General features: G+C 40.0%; 1 protein-coding gene across 3 annotated transcripts in view; it reads right to left on the bottom strand.

Annotated features, from left to right (window-relative positions):
• Positions 1 to 12,771, bottom strand: part of ARHGAP22 (Rho GTPase activating protein 22) — a 150,800-nt gene that overhangs the window by 49,219 nt on the left and 88,810 nt on the right. The gene's annotated exons all lie outside the window — the stretch shown is intronic.

The raw sequence follows: 12,771 nt of genomic DNA, 5'->3' as shown, positions 1-12,771 counted from the left end.
TTTCACTACAGCCAATAACAACTCTACTACTTTTGCTGGTTTTATCTGGATGATAGAATAGAAGGATTCTTAAATAGAAGGAAAAACTTGCTGTGAATACAAAACTCACCATGAAATGCTCCATTAATGCTACCTGAGAACAGAAAAAAATCAGCAAGAAAAATCTGAAGTAGTCAAGGAGCCACAGATAAAAATAAGGAAAACTGGAGTTTTCTCAGTATAGGTAAGATTTGTGAAGAATTAAGCTGTACAGTAAACAATGCTGTGTGCTTGCCATGATGTCTTATATCTGTCTATCTATCCCCACTCACCCATATATCTATATATGGAATATATGAGTTGGAAGTTGATTTGGAGCTGAGAGAGTAAATGCATGATTGTATTTTAAAAAGTATACAAAACTAAGAAAAGACAAGGCATGGGGATTTAGTATCATGTAGAGCACAAATAAAAGAAACAAACTTTGAAACAAAATAAATTCATTGTGTCACAGTTCGAATGGAAAACTTTTCCTAAAGTTGGTGGCAATTTTTCCTAAAGAAAAATACACCTTTGTAGGTGCAAGGTGTTTTATTTCCACAGTATGGAAGGAGTTTGAGAGGATTCTAACATTCAACATTCATTTGGTTGTGTCAATCAGGAAAGAGAAATCTTAAAAACCTTTTATTGTACTGAAGAAGTTCAGCTCATAAATTGACATGGCTCAGATTTTCTAAGGACAGGATTTACAAGCATACACTAAAATCTCATAGACTTTTCAGTCAAATATAAATGACTAATTTCCTTAAACACTTTTCAATTTAACGGGTTTAATGATCATTACAAGTAGGTGATGATCCAATTTTCATCTAAAAACCATTGTAGAGGATTTTCATGTGTCCATGAACGATTTTTAGATCCCAGATGTTAGATCCCTCATCGCAGAGAATAAAGCAAAAGCAGGCAAACACTAAAGGCACTGCCATCTATAAACTAATCCAAAGGCCCTGTGATCTCTTCTCCCCTCCCATGCCTTCTGTGGTTTCAGAAGCCATTAAGCTCCTTTAAAAAAGCACCAACAAAGAGATCAGACCTCAGAACTGTGGTTTCTTATGCAAAAAATCTGACAAGATTTAACATGAGCGAAGTCACTAATAAAGCTTCTCTGTACTGGTACATGGACTACAGAAAACTCTTATAAACCTAAGGCTAGTGATCTGTTTCAGTTGTCAGGATCAAGTGTATGATTACTATAACTATATGCAATAAATGAGGATTTAGTTTAATCTTTGGCTTGTTATTCATAAAACCATACCTGACTAGCTTGACTCTCCTGCCTGGAGATGCCTTTCTTGATAATGCGTGTGGCCTTATTAGTCTAGACTTATCTATTAATTAAACTGAAGAACTGTTTAAGACTACCAGTCACTTCAAATAAACCGATGCCTTGAAAATAAACAAAACAATATTCCAGCTAGGACAAATGCTGGTAAGTGATGTCATACTCCAGGAACCATGGCAAGCAGAAAAAAAAAAAATAAAAAAGATGCAAGGTAAGAGGAAGAGAGAAAAATAATTTCAAGTACTCTTAAATGAAAAGTAAGTAGTACTGCACACAAACTTCACCTTGAACCCTTGCTTGTAAAACCTGCTTACATGAGTTCAGTGCTTTGTAATGTTTGAGTCTATTTGAGCTGAGTTTTTCTTAATGTGCTTTACCTGAACTGAACTGAGAGAAGTTTAGCTGAACTGTGAGAAGTTTCAGTAAAAAAGCTTCAGTTATTTTTAAGTTATACTTCTGGTATTAAAAACATGTTTATTGTAATAGTACACCAATGCTCTGATGTTCCCTTGCTTTCAGTAATTTGTAGTTTCAGAGAAGAGACTGCTATGTTGCCTGGGATGTGCTGCCCACCGTGACCCAAAAGTACAGTTTATCTTGGCTAAAGTGAATTCACAATGAGGGAAAGCCACCTCTACTTCAGTAGCCCAATATTTAGAGTTCAGATGAGCCCAAGCATAACATGTAACTGTTAAGTACGTTTTTTTCCAAGGACATAGCATCTCACTTGTACCAACACAGCTCAGGCACCATTCCCCCCGGTTTCTGCCCACAATTATTTTGCTCTTTAAAAGAAACAGATATTAACAATGATCACACTGCCTCCCTAACTAGAGAGGTTTCAGGAGACTGTGAAACGTGCTCCCAACTCCATGCAGTAATCCTATAAGCAAGCTGTGTTGTTATTGCTTTGTTATCAGCTCCAACTAGCTAGCAACAAGAGATGAAAACTCTCCAACACGGTCACAGATAGTTTAGGAGGCCAGCAAGAAGGATGCCAAAGATGAACTGATTAACTATAATTAACATGAGGAGCAAGCACTACACCAGCAATTTCTAGAAGCTGCATGACAGCATTTCACCTCTGCTGCTGCTTGTTTGTTTCATCCCGAGTGGGAATTCTAGAGTACCAATGTTCTAATTATGTCAAACAACGCCTCAGGGGTCCGTTTGACAGTGGACTGTCAAACAAGTGACAATTAAACCGTTCTGGCTCTTGACTCAAATAATTTTTCCTGATAGGTTTCAGTGGTGACTGAGCATGTTCACTTCCAAACCTGGATCATAACAGAGACAGCAGCTTCTAAGGTGAAGCTCTCATTGTGCAATGGCCCATTCACTGCCTCTTACAGCAGTATCTACTGACAAAGCAGAAGATTTAGGGTATAGTGTTGCCTAACACTGCCTTTGCCTGACAAAGTTCCTACTGGAAAAGAATCTGAAAGCATTGAGAGCTTAAGCATAGGTGCAGTCCAGCTTTTTCTGTTTGCACAAACTTGAACTCCAGAAACTCACAAACTTTTCCCTCAGAATCTGTCTGACACATTGCCAGCTCTTAGGGAGCTGTTCACTTCTGAAGGATCTTAGAATGACAAAAGGACTTCTATCCCTCTCTACAGGTGTGCTAGGGGAAAAAAAACAAACCAAAACAACACCCAAAAACCCACCATTTCTTCCCCTCGGGGAAAAAGACCTGGTAATGGCAAGTAGGGATGACAAGAGGGAGCAAGAAAGGGTTGCACAGCTTTTTCACCAACATGTTCCATAGACAGCCTTGCACCAACTGCTTTCCCTTACCCTCCTTTCTTCCACTCCAGAAAACTAACCCTTGCAGTCTTTCCTCAAAGTATTTGAGATCTAGAAGGTTACAATAAGCCCAGTCCTTAATGGTGATAAAGTGTGGAATTGCCTGTCCTACGTGCCTACAACCATTACAGTGATCTCCGATCTGGATGGAAAGGAAATGAATTTTTCTCAGGTCAGCAGAAGCCACACACTCACAGGGAAGCAATTTAGGCCAGTCAGCTGTCAGAAGCTGTGTGTCTGCCCCTACAAGGCACATTGCAGGAGACATCTGAATTAAGCCAACTGTGAATTTGAGGGTTCCAAAAAAAGTTACAAATATACATATGAAAGACTCAGAAAGTAGTAGCACATCTATGCATAACAGGCCACATTGTTCCATGTAGTTCTCCAAAGCAGCAAGTGCTCAATGCTTCTGAAGAATGTACCAAATTATATATTCCAACTGTGGTTATGTTTACATGTTATTATAAGGGAGGAAATTCCTTCCTGACCAAAGATGATGATACTTCATACTTTGAAAAATCTGAATGAAAATTACTGGATAATTTTTATGCATTACCATGCAACCACAAGCAATTTTCTAATTCTCATAAATTTCTTCAAATCTTTAACACTGAAGATAAAAGTTGAGGAAAATTTTAAATCCTGACAATTAATTGCTTACTATAACATTAGAATGGTGAAGTCTGATCTAATTTTCTTTAACAATTTCACATTCGAGAGATAATATACAACTTCTACATACTTTTGGAACTGTTGAGCTCACATTTGCCAGGTCTGCTCAATGACAGGAATGAAGTGGTTCTCATGCCTTTTAAATAAGTTTCTCTACAACCATCTACTCCTCTTCCTCACCCCTCAAAAACCTGTTTTCTTTCTCCTGCACCTAACCCACCATGAAACCAAAGACATCCTCACTGTATCTTTAAAGGACTGCATGTCTCCCATCTTAGCCAATGCTCTGAACCTTGAACTAAGAAAAATGGAAAGGAAGCCATCAGCTGGTACAGCTTAGTTTGCAGATGCCAGAGCTTTTAGCTGAGCTTGTAAAGACACTGATTCTCTGTAGAATGAATACAGAGTACTGCAGAAATTCAAGCCAACCAATTACAAACATTATTATCTTCTTTAGTAAAGTGACTGAAGCTTTACAAACACAGTTTTGGCAGCAGCAAATTAATGGACTATCATTAAGGGTCCAACAGTTGCAGACTTTGTTTAAAAAAAACAAAGCTATTTGTCACATTAATGCAGAAAAAGGATTGAAATGCAAAGGCGTATATACTGTAGGCCTTTGGCAAATTTGAAAAAACTCCTGCCAATACTAATGATAAGACAATGCAGATGGAAGTACTACTGATCTACATCCAAACTTTAAGAGCTCAGGGATATTCTGATCCAAGCCTGTAGTCTTGTTATAGTTTGCACAGACTAACAGTTTTAAAGCAGTCTCCACCTGTATCTGGCTATGCATAGAGTAGTCAAGGAATCTTCTAAATATGATTGTCTAACACATAGAATTCTTCACTGTCACAACAGTGTTCACTGGAAAAAAAGGGAAGTACACACTTGTCACTTGGGCTCAGCATTGCAGCCACTCAGAACATCCACAAGTGTGGATGGCTAAAGGACTCTAGGCTGTGGTAATCCAAAAAGCAAGGACCTCAATTCTTTGTGCTTTAGGACAACTGTCAGTCAACTGGGAGCAGACACAATCTTTAGAAAAGTCAATTCCAATTCTGTACATTCACTGGCAATGAAGAGACCCCTCCCATTTATAGCATTATCAAAATGTCCATAAAGGTTCCTTTGAAGTAGTTAATCACCAGCTGATGTAACCTCACTTTCCAGAAATGTGCTGTTTTAGATCAGACTTAAAACAAGAGATAAAAAGAGCCTGTTAGGTAAACAGCTCATCCTAAGAGATGTCTTCAGTGGTGAACTTGCTCCCACTGAAATTCAAGGGAGTGTTGCACAGAGCACTTTCCTCTGAGAATCTGGATTTCCCAGCGAAAGTCCTGTCTTGCAGCATTCACTGCCACTATTGCATCCCATCTTGCCGCTTGTATGTCTCCTCCATCATAGGCCAAAGGCCTGCACATAGCTAATGTCTCATCTGACAAGCTGAGATAGTCACCTTTATATTTTAGAAGCGGAGAGTAAAGCTCAGGTGCATAACATTAGAGACCATGGTTCAGGATGACTGCTTGAAGAAGACTATTTATGATCTGGGACTATTCAGTGTTTTCATCAAACACAGCAGAACTACCTCAAGCATTACTGTGCAAGCTTCCACACCCACAGCACAGAAAGCTCATCAGCACCAAACTAATCAGCCACTCAGCTGTTTCTGTCCAGCTCCTCCAAACAACAGCCCAGGTCTGTCTGTACATCTCAGTACTTATGGACTGGGGAAAACTCCATTAAAGTGACATCCTTCCTGCAGAAATCCTTAAACTTCTGCTGTTCCTTGATCTGCAATGTGCTGTAGTCTGTATGTTCTGTCCTGACAGTCTTACTCCAGAATGGTTAGCTGTCAGAAGGGAAATCCTTGTATTTGAAAACCTGGATCAGCAGCCTCTTCTCCACTATAAGAGCATGCAGAGTTCCTTAGCAAAGCACACTGTCACCTAACTGAGGGCTCTGTTACACTGCCAGAAGGTCCTTGAAACCGTCTTATGTTATTTAATAGTTTACAGGTTTGTCCTGCTTCAAGCAAAGGCTGCTGACCAAAGCTAGGTCACAGTCCTAGCAAGATAGAGTCTTTACTAACAAGGGAAATTAAGAATTTCCCCAAAGGAGCACAGAAAGGAGACAAATGCTCAGGAGACTTTACAACTCACATGAACATGCCCCAGAAGTCCTGAAGACTAACATAGGTATGTACAGCAACCGAGTGTGATGGTGCAACTTTCTCCTGGTGTGAGAGCACATTTGCAGCACGGATGTTCGCACTGGCTACTGGCACACTCTGTAACTATACTTCAGTTACCTCTAGAGCAAGAAACGTTATGTTATGAAAAATCTCCACTTTCCCTAAGCTTAGATTCAAGTAATAGGTAAAGGAACAGAAGAGGTTTACCACATGCAGTTTACACATGGTCCTTTGACAGACCCACATACTCTGGGGAAACATAGCCATCAACATATTTTATGATGTTCAAGTAAAAAAGATCAAGTTCTTATTCCAAGAAATATAAAAAGCCTTGCACTGTGAGTCTTGTGATATATTACTTCAACAGAAATGTCAGCATTGCCAGTTGAGCTGCTTTTGCCAGAGTGGTATTAACTATATAAATTAAATCTAAATACACAGATTTAGACCACAGAGAACTAGTACTTGGGTGAGACCAGAAGAATATCACTCTCACTGTTTGGAATGTTCTCTATAGGCAATATATTTGAGTATTTTTATGCTTACAGAAGCCCCATTCTAACAACACTGGCATAAGTGGGGCTGCTGCACAGATATACTGAGCCCAGTTGGTCCACTAAGAAAAATGCAAGCAGGAAATAGGGCACATGTATCTGCCTTGTGATCCTCCTCACTCTGCTCCTTCCTTGAGAATGCAGAACTCTGTGCAGCCATTGCAGGCAGCATGTGTTATAAGGATTTTTGTCTTTGTAGTCAAAGGTGGAGTAACAGCCAGAAACCAGGATCTGCTCAGCCAATGACAGGGTGTATTAAAAAGCCTTCCAGCTTCTGTTTAAAAACAAAGAAATCTTGATAAGCCTGAAGGTAGCAGCTGCTGCCAGCAGCATGTTGCCTTCCTTACCTTGGGGACACCTGCTGAGCTGCTAGCTGTTTAATATTACATGAAAACAGCAGCTTTCCAGATAATGAATTATGTATCTATAGTGAAGCTGTGGTACGCAGAGGGTGGGAGGACATGGTTTGGAAATCGAAGAACCATTTGGGTAATGGTCTGCAAGTCTGGGGAAAAAATAAATAAATAAAAAAATTACTGATGGCTTCATGATTTGTCAGAGCCCCAATCATGTAACAGAGGGAACGAGAGAAGCATGGTGAGTGCCCCTCCTCTTCTTCCCTTTCACATTTTTTTTTTATTGAGAGCAATCAGGTGAGTTTGGAAGTCCCTAAAAGGAGATACAAATCTAAAATGAAGGGAAAAGTAACAGAGTTATAAGATTGTATAGCTTGTGACTGCAGACAGTTTCACTGCTCTAGCATTAAAGACACAGACAGTTACATTTCATCATGGTTTTTTTTATTTAAATTGCCCATAACATGAAAGCAGAAACCCAAGACAGCAGTAAATTATTGTCTTCAAAATCTGGTCCCTGCCAGTTATTTGTCTTTAACAGAGAATTCTATGGTCTCTGAAGCAAATCTGCAAGCACTTGTCAAACAGACACAGCTCCTCCAGCCTTCCAGAAAGAAGTTTTAATTCTCTTGCCTTGTTTAATTTAAGTTAGGTCATCTGTGTACCTAATTATGAAAGCATTAAATGCATGTAATCATCATGAGTGAACATATATGTAAATGCATTTGTTAAACACCTGTAAAACTTAAGTGTTCCTGTTTGCAGATAGTCTAGTCCTGTCCACGTTAGAGTCTAAATATGAGTGAGGCTGATTCTCATAATTTACTGTAGGCTCAGGAGGTTGACAGTAAAAAGAACTCTTTATATCAAACACCTTATCCCAAGATCAGCTTAATGTGATCTTATTAATTCTCTGTCCAATTAAAAACATCTAACACAGCTTGGACTGCCTTTTTCTCATAAGGAATAGTCATCACACCACAGTAACTCCAAGACAATCTTATGACAAGTATATGAAAGCAGAAGTGATTCCATTGTATGCTTTGGCTAGCAACAAATAAATTAAAAGAAATAAAAAGTAAACCCTATTGCTGGAATATGCTTTTCACACAGAATTAAACCTTAGTGTTTTGGGAGAACTGGCACAGAGATGCTGAAATTACTTTCTAAGGTTAAATTGTGAATTAGTGGGAAAATGCCTTCTCTGTATTAAAAAAAAAAAAAAGGAAAAAGAAAAAAAGCCTTTGAATTCCACAGTGAGAAATTCCTACATACCAGTAGAGAACAGAGATATAGAGACACTAACTGATTTCCAGTATGATATTGGCTAGCAACTAGCAGAGTCAGGAATGACAAACACAACTATCACATCCAGGCACCCTGGATTAATTCAAACATCAGTCCTCATAAAGTAAGGAATACTGTGTAGAAGGTTGGTTGTGTGCAACTGCAAAGGTAGTGCCAGCCCTAGAAAGCAGAAAGCGAAGAATGAGAGAAAACAAGCTGAACAGCAAAAAGATTGTTCCCCCAGCACTGGATGGAACGCAGGCCACTTTCTCATAAAAGCAGTGTTCTCAAAATGGGAAATCACAGCAGAAATTAGGAGCGTTCTGTGTTTCTAAAGCCGCTCCTTTACTCAGCAGCTCCAGAGGTTGCCTGGCACCTCCTCTATTTGGAGAGCTTTAACTGGTGAGCTGAAGTCACCGCTCTCTCAGCAGTGTCCACATGGGTCATTGAGAGGCACAGCAGCGTGTTGGCCAACTCTGCCTCTTGAGCGCTACGATTCTTGGCAGCGCTGGCCTCTCTGGCTGCTGAATCCCAGAGCCCTGTGGAGAGAGTGGCCCAGATCCCACAAAAGCCTAGATACTGATTGGATAAAGCCCCAATTCCACTCAGATTTTAACACTGATGAGGGAGAATTGCACCAGAGCCACATGGCTCTGAACATTTACTGAACAACAGACATGTCTCTGTGGTGCCCTGCCAGCTCCTTTCATATCTCCAGGCCCATGGAGTCCTGTACACTGTTTTCTGAAAACTCCAACCTCTTGAAATGGTAAAGTGTACAGCCAGGATCCAGATTGTCTGGGGACTCATCTTCTACCCAAGTGTCTTGCTTTGATCCCAAATATCTCACTGCATGTTTGGACCTTGCTGCATTCTAAACCAATGGAATGAATTTATTTGTAAGGATTTTTAAGACTGATTTCTAGTCAAGAAAATAGTCCTTGTAAACAACACACCAGTTCAAGAGGTAATGGTTATCCAGTCCCTTTTCTGCCTCATCATAAGGCTTTTTTTCTACTTTCTGAACTGGAGCATCCACCAGATAAGTGGATAAGCAGTTTAATAAAACACAAAGGGTTATGTCACGCTGCCTGGGCTTCAGAGTTGAAAGTAAAGCCACACACCACCACACTTTCCAGGTCCACCTAATGATGGAGCTATCTGTCTCCTCTTTCCTCCCCACTAGCCCTACTATATTGAACTGGCAATGTACAGTTGATTGGACAAAATATTCATATAAGAGCAAAATCACAAAGCCTCTTTTCAACATGACTGCCATAATGAAGAGCATCCTCATCTCCAGTCCTGGACCTTACTCCCCTCAAACCACAGTGCTCTATGGATTGAATGCTTTCTTTCACCAAGATAGCCTCTCTCAATTTCCCTAATGTTTATAAAACTACCCACCCTGTGAGTGTATCAGAAGAGCAAAACAACAAAGCACAGGCAGAATAAAGCAGGAGAGGCAATAGAGCTCAGCCCCAAACCCTGCCTTTAGCATGACCACCCCCAGAGGTCCACAGAGACAGAAGCTCTAAGCATACTAAAAGCAAACATTGAAAGTCTTACAGGTTGACATCACGCAAAACCGACCTAATTGTCAGCCACCAAATATCATGAGGTTGCTGGGTGCAGGCTGCTCTTCTCAGGCAGCAGCTAACAGACTGCCTCCCAGGAGTGGCAGCCACATCACTTGTCTGCTGCACATGGCATTTTCCCCAGCAGCTCCCTTTGCTGAACACAAAGAGCGAGCCCACAACATTAAAGAACACTCCCCTCCTTTGAAGTTTAGATTGTTTGGTTTACCTGGATACAAACTAAAACTGCACCTTAATCATCCAGCTTTGAAGTCCTGTAAATCTACAGCTGCAGAACAGTAAGGACCACTTGGCAATAAAACATTCATTATTAATTTCTTTTGAATTAAAGTGGAAAAGGCTTTGCTGAAGCTGAAACTTTCTTTTTTGCCTACTAGAAATGAAGAGATATGTGAAAAACCAATGGCAGTTTGCCAGATCAGAGACAGTTATGATTATATGACATTTTATAACCCAGTTTTGAGCAGTATTAAGCCAGTGCTCAGGGAATGGCCAAAGAAAACAAAAAATTTTATGGAAGAAATCACATGAGAAAACAGTGGGTTTTAACAACAGGCTGCAGAGGTTAATAAATAGTTTAATTATTTTGATGCTTTATTTAAAGAGTGTATGGGGAATAACTGATAGGAGTTTGATAGTAATTAAAACTGGTAATAGGAAAAATAAAGGAACCCTTACATGTATCTTTCCAGAATCTGTCATTGCTGTATGTTTACCAGAGGGTATGAGTAGGCTAAGGATACATCACCAAATGAGACCTGTGGGAAATCTCCATAAGCATAACTGCCTGCAAAGCACAAGATGTACAGCAAGAGAGAACGCTCTAGTTTGGCTTTGCTTTTTCACTTCAGGCATATCTGGAAACTCTCTCAGCCCCCACAAAAACAAAAAGAGAGTTAATCCAAAACACAGTGGGTCTAGCCTGGAATATTAGTGAGGAGATAAAATGGTGCATCATGAGAATAAAGCTCACTTAGATAGAAATGGGCTTCAGCTACAACCTGGTACAAATGAGTTAAGACACAAAAGCATGAACTCCCAGGGATGTCAGGCTATACAACTTTGGAGAATCAGTTTCCAGTTCCCATCCCTGCTGGCCACTTCCTGTAGTAATCTGGGCAAGTTCCCTCTCAAGGCTGAACCAGGACTGTTTACCTGGGAGTTTTGTTTCCCATGTAATCAATATTTCTGTCTGTGAACTTGTCAATAGCCCAGTTCTTGTCCCCAGGTCATTTGAACCTGTGGAAAAGAGATCACAGATCATGCACAAACCTCACTGCTCTTGATGGCTTGCTCCTTGCCTGTTCAGCGACATAGAGAATAGCAAGGTCAGATGTGGAGCCTGTGGTGACCATAATTTTTATGTAACCACACTTTTGATGCCATACCTTGAGCACCCTAATCATTTAATGCCTTGGAATGACCACACCTACTTACTGGGAAGGATACCTTTACTCAGATGACAGTAAACCCTCTACAAATGAAATGCTTTCTGAAAAAGTGTTAAAGGGGATTGCTTTAAGTAACTGGATTGAAAGTGGCTCAAAAGCTGTCAGGAGTCCAGCTTCTTCAAAGCAACATCAGCAATAGACTGATATTAAACAGCACATGGAAAAGCTCATTAGTCTCAGCACTTCCCACTCAGACACAGGTTCTCCCCTTATGCTTTGGCACTTCCCTTCCTAGACTGTCCTGGAAACAAGAGGAGAAAAGTCAATACAGAGCAGAGTGGGAATCAGAAGGAAGCAGGATCCTTACCCTGCCAGAATGCCTGAACCAAGTGGTGTTCTGGACAGCTAGATGGATTTCACAGATCAGGTAGATTTGGGCAGAAACAAGCTCAGACTGACAACACCCTCAGTTCAGTTAGCTGACAATTTTCACATTGGTAGTGACTCAGAGTACAACTGGTTGCTGTTCCCTGGACTTAATTCAGTGGCTTCTTAAAACCCCAACCTTACCTCTCCTGGTTGTACCATTAGCCCCACCCTGCAATGCCTTCTGCATACACAGGTAAGGCAGGCACCTTCCCTCAGCCCCTGTCTAGAGAGACATTCCTACTGTGGCACATGCTATAAGTGAAAGAAGCACTTGTCAGCTGAGTGCCCCCAGCAGATGAGCAAAAAGAGGGAGCAAAAACTGTCCTATGTCCCCGCTGTAAAGTGGCATTCATATGTACACACGTTCAAAACTCTAGAAAAAGAACTTAGATCAAATTCAATTATAATATTTTTCATTCTTTCTAATAAAAACTTTCCTGACATGACTCTATCCTTAAGAGTTTCTGAATTATTGTGTATATTTGGGTACAAGTGCACACATTTCACTCAACAAAACACCAAATAGTTGGTACCAGTGGCTACAGGTCAGCTTAATTCAATTCTCACACCCAAACTGCTAGTTCTGATTGTGCAATCCCCTTGTAAAATAGGAACCCACTAGTAAATATGAAGATAGGTTAAAGAAACAAATTTGTATTTCTTCAAAACATTTTCCTCAACTTTATGCATGTGATGAAATTTATACAATTCCCGCTTCTATGTATGCTTTAGAAACAACTTATATTCAAACCAGGAATTAGGTAAATGTACATATTAAATAAAAACATATATATAAATTCCAGGTTATAAAACTAGCCAGGTAAGCAAGTCAGATTCCTCAGATCCTCTGGAACTACTGCATGTCTCAGCTATAAGAAATCACTGGTATTTACCTTTATGCAAATCCCACATCTGGACTGCTGGCTAAACAACAAACATCATAATAAAGACACATGCAAAAGAATAATCAATGTGTTTTTCTGTTAGGAGTTTAGTAAACTGTCAATTTTTAAAATGCCAGAAGCAGACTGTTCTCATGAAGAGCTTTCTATGTATCTATGAAGAGCTTTTCTATCTGGAGAAAAAAAAAACAATTACATTTCCTGGAAAAACCCACACAGCAATTCACAAAAAGAACCTCACAATAGCAAGCT

The sequence above is a fragment of the Myiozetetes cayanensis genome, unplaced genomic scaffold (genome assembly GCF_022539395.1).
Source record: "Myiozetetes cayanensis isolate MyiCay16 unplaced genomic scaffold, myiCay2020 scf10, whole genome shotgun sequence".
Taxonomy (NCBI): domain Eukaryota; kingdom Metazoa; phylum Chordata; class Aves; order Passeriformes; family Tyrannidae; genus Myiozetetes; species Myiozetetes cayanensis.
This window is presented reverse-complemented; position numbering and strand designations above follow the sequence as displayed.